This window comes from Brachyhypopomus gauderio, unplaced genomic scaffold, assembly GCF_052324685.1.
Source record: "Brachyhypopomus gauderio isolate BG-103 unplaced genomic scaffold, BGAUD_0.2 sc64, whole genome shotgun sequence".
Classification (NCBI taxonomy): domain Eukaryota; kingdom Metazoa; phylum Chordata; class Actinopteri; order Gymnotiformes; family Hypopomidae; genus Brachyhypopomus; species Brachyhypopomus gauderio.
Window position 1 is genome coordinate 1,865,316 of NW_027506885.1, and position 7,007 is coordinate 1,872,322.

Below are 7,007 nucleotides of genomic sequence, written 5' to 3' on the forward strand. Positions count from 1 at the left end.
TACATTTCCAAGGTCAAAGGAATTGTTTATTTTCAACCACATACATATATTTATTTTTACATAGAGAGTACTTTTAAAATGTCCAGTGCCATGTTTTCATTTTTAACTCGTGTGTTTATATATTACTCGATCTTAACAAGAACCCAGAGCAGAAAATGGCAGAGTGCCACCTGACTTCACAAAGAACTGTGAAGTGTCAGACAGGTTCTCACAGGCCTCACGCTCTATACAGAGTGGCTTACCAACATCAGAGAGATAGACAGACAGAGAGAGACAGACAGACAGACAGAGAGAGAGAGAGAGTGTGTGTTAAAAACACAGTTTTCTAAATGAAACTGGTACTTGTTCGGTTGGATGCAACGTCACCGTGAGGGTTTCTGTGTTTACAGCGTAAGAGTGCACACAGCTGCACATTTAGAGAATCACTTCACCCTCCCGTGTGTGGTGCACTACTGTGATGTCTGAATCACTTCACCCTCCCGTGTGTGGTGCACTACTGTGATGTCTGAATCACTTCACCCTCCCGTGTGTGGTGCACTACTGTGATGTCTGAATCACTTCACCCTCCCGTGTGTGGTGCACCACTGTGATGTCTGAATCACTTCACCCTCCCGTGTGTGGTGCACTACTGTGATGTCTGAATCACTTCACCCTCCCGTGTGTGGTGCACTACTGTGATGTCTGAATCACTTCACCCTCCCGTGTGTGGTGCACTACTGTGATGTCTGAATCACTTCACCCTCCCGTGTGTGGTGCACTACTGTGATGTCTGAATCACTTCACCCTCCCGTGTGTGGTGCACTACTGTGATGTCTGAATCACTTCACCCTCCCGTGTGTGGTGCACTACTGTGATGTCTGAATCACTTCACCCTCCCGTGTGTGGTGCACTACTGTGATATCTGAAGCGCTGAACGCTGTTTTGCTGAGTGCTTGTTTGGCACACTTTCTGTTATGAAGATAAACGTTTTGATTGTACGTGGTGGCCTGTGGTGGTATGTCATCTATATCGATGTAAACAATCAGATAGACTGTTTGTGAGTAAAAAAAAAACAAACCAAAAAACAACAAAAAACTTGAAAGACAGAAAGTTTTTTTTTTTTTTTGTAATAAAAACATTGCCAGTCTCCTCATTCACAATCACTGGCTTATTGGACCAAGATGCGATTATCAGACGTGCAGTTAAATATTCTACAGTAAGGACATAATTGTCCACCTAAACATAGAGTCAGTGATTCTACAGTGAGGACGCCATCTTTAACACTGTCCACATAAACGCAGAGCCAGTAGTGCCTGCGATTCTTTGATCATTTTAGTTTTTCTTAATATAGAAATGAGGCTTTTGAGCTTCTTCTCAGGCTGAGCTGATTGAACAAAGTTCATCAAACAGAAACATATTTTTTTCTTATGTCAGTTCTATTTAGCTGTATAAACACACACTGACTGAATCTTAACATTAGTTTTAATATGAGAAATTGTTTATACATCAAATCACATACTGAAAACCACTCTCCCTGGTGCCCTGCTCACAGACGATAACCCTCACGATTACAAGATCTACCTACACAGAAAACCACTGATAAGACCATCAGTGAGGGGTTCAGCCTCGCCACTGATACTGTCCTTTAGGGCAGTGTTTCTCAACCCTGGTGCTGGAGGATGTAAGCCTGTCCACTTTATACCTCTACTCACTACCACACGGTGCGGGATGACGCTGGAGCCCCTGCAGTCCTGAGCCTTGTCAGGACTTCCCAGGTACAATCAGGTACTGTGAGGTCAGATAATGAAGGCTTGAATGTGCGTGTACATTAGCTGTCTGTTAGAGAGATGGATTCTCTCTGTCTAGCTGTGTCTGACTGTGAAGGTTTTAGAACAAGACAAACACTGACTCAGCACTTAGTGCTAAATTCAACACATCTACAAACTACATTATGTTGTTATGGATGCTGCTTGTTTTGGGAGTCATGAGCTGAGAGGTTCAAAGCACACAGAGATTAATCAAAGTTAAAAAAACAAAACAAAAAACTAAAGAATACATTGGTCGACATTCGCTGATAACAACCTCAGTGTCTGAGTGTCTGATTCAGGAGCTGTTTGAGGAGACCAAGAGCCCTCATTTCTTATCCTGAAAAGACACCGAAGCTCAGAGCCCCAAACGGTAATAATGGCAGTTCGGAATGTTCCAGAAAAGAAAGAACAAGGTGACCAAACCAGTTTGAACAGGAGACATCATTCCAGACACTCTCCACCATTCCAGACACTCTCCACCATTCCAGACACTCTCCACCATTCCAGACACTCTCCACCATTCCAGACACTCTCCACCATTCCAGACACTCTCCACCATTCCAGACACTCTCCACCATTCCAGACACTCTCCACCATTCCAGACACTCTCCACCATTCCAGACACTCTCCACCATTCCAGACACTCTCCACCATTCCAGACACTCTCCACCATTCCAGACACTCTCCAGCATTCCAGACACTCTCCACCATTCCAGACACTCTCCACCATTCCAGACACTCTCCACCATTCCAGACACTCTCCAGCATTCCAGACACTCTCCACCATTCCAGACACTCTCCACCATTCCAGACACTCTCCACCATTCCAGACACTCTCCAGCATTCCAGACACTCTCCACCATTCCAGACACTCTCCACCATTCCAGACACTCTCCACCATTCCAGACACTCTCCACCATTCCAGACACTCTCCACCATTCCAGACACTCTCCACCATTCCAGACACTCTCCACCATTCCAGACACTCTCCATCATTCCAGACACTCTCCACCATTCCAGACACTCTCCACCATTCCAGACACTCTCCACCATTCCAGACACTCTCCACCATTCCAGACACTCTCCACCATTCCAGACACTCTCCACCATTCCAGACACTCTCCACCATTCCAGACACTCTCCACCATTCCAGACACTCTCCACCATTCCAGACACTCTCCACCATTCCAGACACTCTCCACCATTCCAGACACTCTCCACCATTCCAGACACTCTCCACCATTCCAGACACTCTCCACCATTCCAGACACTCTCCACCATTCCAGACACTCTCCACCATTCCAGACACTCTCCACCATTCCAGACACTCTCCACCATTCCAGACACTCTCCAGCATTCCAGACACTCTCCACCATTCCAGACACTCTCCACCATTCCAGACACTCTCCACCATTCCAGACACTCTCCACCATTCCAGACACTCTCCACCATTCCAGACACTCTCCACCATTCCAGACACTCTCCAGCATTCCAGACACTCTCCACCATTCCAGACACTCTCCACCATTCCAGACACTCTCCACCATTCCAGACACTCTCCACCATTCCAGACACTCTCCACCATTCCAGACACTCTCCAGCATTCCAGACACTCTCCAGCATTCCAGACACTCTCCACCATTCCAGACACTCTCCACCATTCCAGACACTCTCCACCATTCCAGACACTCTCCACCATTCCAGACACTCTCCACCATTCCAGACACTCTCCACCATTCCAGACACTCTCCAGCATTCCAGACACTCTCCACCATTCCAGACACTCTCCACCATTCCAGACACTCTCCAGCATTCCAGACACTCTCCACCATTCCAGACACTCTCCAGCATTACAGACACTCTCCACCATTCCAGACACTCTCCAGCATTACAGACACTCTCCAGCATTCCAGACACTCTCCAGCATTCCAGACACTCTCCACCGTTCCAGACACACTCCAGCGTTCCAGACACTCTCCAGCATTCCAGACACTCTCCAGCATTCCAGACACTCTCCAGCATTCCAGACACTCTCCAGCATTCCAGACACACTCCAGCGTTCCAGACACTCTCCACCATTCCAGACACTCTCCAGCATTCCAGACACTCTCCACCATTCCAGACACTCTCCAGCGTTCCAGACACTCTCCACCGTTCCAGACACTCTCCAGCATTCCAGACACTCTCCAGCGTTCCAGACACTCTCCACCGTTCCAGACACTCTCCAGCATTCCAGACACTCTCCAGCATTCCAGACACACTCCACCATTCCAGACACACTCCAGCGTTCCAGACACTCTCCAGCGTTCCAGACACTCTCCAGCGTTCTAGACAATAAGAATCTTTCAGAGTAACCCAGTGGTTTGGACTATGTGCAGGTTTTTGGGTTTGAGTGTTTAGCCAATATATATATTTCTTACAAACATATATATTTGTAAGCAGTATTAAAGAGGAAGAAATGTTATTGTTAACTATGAATTACAGTAATAGTGTTGAAAAAACTCCATTGCCCCTCCACGGTCAGTATAGTTCAACTGGCTCTGTGGCACATTTTGAAGGTTGATTTTGAAGAGACAATATATCTGCAAAACTAACCCTGTTTGTGATCCATGAGTTACTAAGACATGGACCATCCTGTTAAAAATGTCCTGTATAAAATGCATGACTCTACATCACATTTCCTTCTAATCTAATGAATCGAATTTAATACACAACAGAAGAGTTTACAATTAGTTTTCAATTCTAACAATTGAAATACAAAAGCTACTACATGTGTGTATGTGTGTTCACCACCCTGATGTAAAAGTGTGTACATCCTCTCCATATTGCCAGTCTGACCACGTCTGAGAGCTGTTTCAGAAACCCTCACAGTGCAGTGATGTTCACACCAGTGTTGTAGCTCAGATCAGCTCACCTTTCTGCCAGTCAACGTCAGTATTGCAGATTCTCAAGTAGTTTTTTTTCTTTTTGCATTTTTACAGTACAATGAAAATAAATACAAATGTATCTGTATTTGTTCATTAAAAAAAACAAAAAAACAAAACAACAAAAAAAAACAAGGTTGTTTTTTAGTCGGATGCAGTTGAAGACTGCCGTCAAATAGCTTCATCAAACATTGACCATTAGTTCAAGTACATGACTGAGAAAAATGGATGTGAGTATCAGTACAGAATCAGACACGTTCTTCCACTGACTTCTAAAAACGTTTCTGTTTTCAGAATGATCAATGACACATTGTACACGTACAGTGTGAGGAAAACACAACGCCAGCAGGCAGCTGTGTTCCTGCAGGACACACAGTGGGTGTTACCACGGGACGCACAGTGGGTGTTACCACGGGACGCACAGTGGGTGTTACCCAGGGACATACATTAGGACCAATAGCATTTTTTTATGCAGTTCTCAATGTCAGTCCAAGGGTGTGATGAATATTAACAAAAAAGCATGGATATCAAATATTGTAAATTTGAATAGCAATAAATCAATAATTATTAGTGGGGTCAAGGAAGCTTGACACAAAAATTGTCCAGATTATTGTAGTTTAACCACCTGTATACACAATCCAAATAAAATGTGCATTTCATTCCTTTATTAAAATGATTTGGTACACAGATCAAATTAGACAAGTACAGATACAAAACAAAACCATACAACTTAAATATTATATGATTCATTTTTACTGTGTACTCCATAACATTTACTGAGGGAGGATTATCATCATTAGTCTATGACTGGAAAACACCAGTCATGGGGTCAAAGGTCGAGGTTTAAACGTACATCACATCGTTTAGAAATGCATGAATGGGCTGATGTTCTGGTGTGTAGTGGAGAGATGTGGTTCCGACACCTGGTGACCGTGTGCATACCGACAGGAGGAGACCCGAAAAAACCAGACGCCGCCAACGAACTCCAACGCTAGAACTACAGCCATGAAACAGAGACAGAACTGCCGCCTTGACAACCACACCCTGGCAACCACACCCTGGCAACCACATCCTGGCAACCACACCTGAACTCCATTCCTTTGTTGCAGTTTCCTGCTATTGACTTTTTTTGTCTCGTGAGGAGGAACCTCCATTTTAAAAGCCCCACCCGAACTCAGGCTCCATCTTAGGAAATAAAATACGACACTCAGAATGTCTCAATCTCTCTTTCTCGTTTCTCGTTTAGGTAGTACGTGCATGTGGATTCCCTTCGGACAAAATGAGATGGAGGAGAAACAAGGATGGATGATGGGCATGTGTGTGACGTAGAGGAGATGGAGGCGGCCCCGCCCAGCCTGACGAGTGACGAGCTCACTGCCTTCATACAACACCTCCTGACTCTCTGCTCTGTGATCGTCATGTCACACCTACTCTGGTGAGAGGCTGTACGTCTGATACCCAAACGTGCAGGTGCACGCACAGACCAGTCACATGACCCTTCCAGGCAGAAGGAGATGCCCAGTGTCTCTGAGAAGAAGATGGCCGCACTCTCCACGCTCCGCACGGCCTCGTCAGCTCCCAGCAAAACACCAAACTACCACCAAACGGCCTGGACAAGCGAGGGCGCTGTTGTGTGGGCAGAGAAGGACAACATCATGGCTGTGGATGGACGCCAACCCCGGAGATGGAGCAGGGTGGAGGTGAGGTGAAAGGGCCGCCCCCACCCTCACCCCCCCGATGGCCTTGCTGCAGAACACACACTACCACTTCACCTGCAGAAACCCCTTACATTCACCTCGCTGGTTCCAGTACATGTTATTTACTTACATGGTATACAAAGGTCTTCTATACTGGTTATAATAAGTTGATCATGCAACACTACAGGCAGGGGGGGTAACTAAAGGTCATAGCAGTTATGTGGCAAAGGTGTGCAACAAAACACCCGATACTGGCCATCCGTCCCACTCAAGAATGCCACGTAGCTGTACAGAATTACATATGTACAAAAGATAGAGGGCGGCGTCTACATATGCCACGCCCCCTGCTTACACCCCCCCAACCAGCCTCAGTGAGTAGTTCAACAAACATCATCTATTCAGACCCCCTCAGGTCATGAGGTCGAAAGGTCAAATCTCAAGATACACCAGCAGGTCGGGGGGGAGGGGGTTAGGGGGGGTTGGTTACATTAGCTGAGGGGTCAGGAAGACAGCCCACCTTGCCACAGCGAAAGAAAACGCGCAGACGCGTGCAAGGTACTGCTGATGGAGCGGGTGGTGCGGGTGGTGCATGGTTCGCA

The 7,007-nt window shown here is 46.3% G+C and overlaps 1 protein-coding gene across 2 annotated transcripts in view; it reads right to left on the reverse strand.

The window, feature by feature from the left end:
* mapk10 (mitogen-activated protein kinase 10) overlaps positions 1-7,007 on the reverse strand; it is an 81,303-nt gene continuing 74,296 nt past the window's right edge. For both annotated transcript variants that reach the window (XM_076988822.1, XM_076988818.1), the window contains exon 13: positions 1-7,007. This exon is cut by the window's right edge and continues 515 nt beyond it. The gene's annotated coding sequence lies outside the window, so the exon portion shown is untranslated.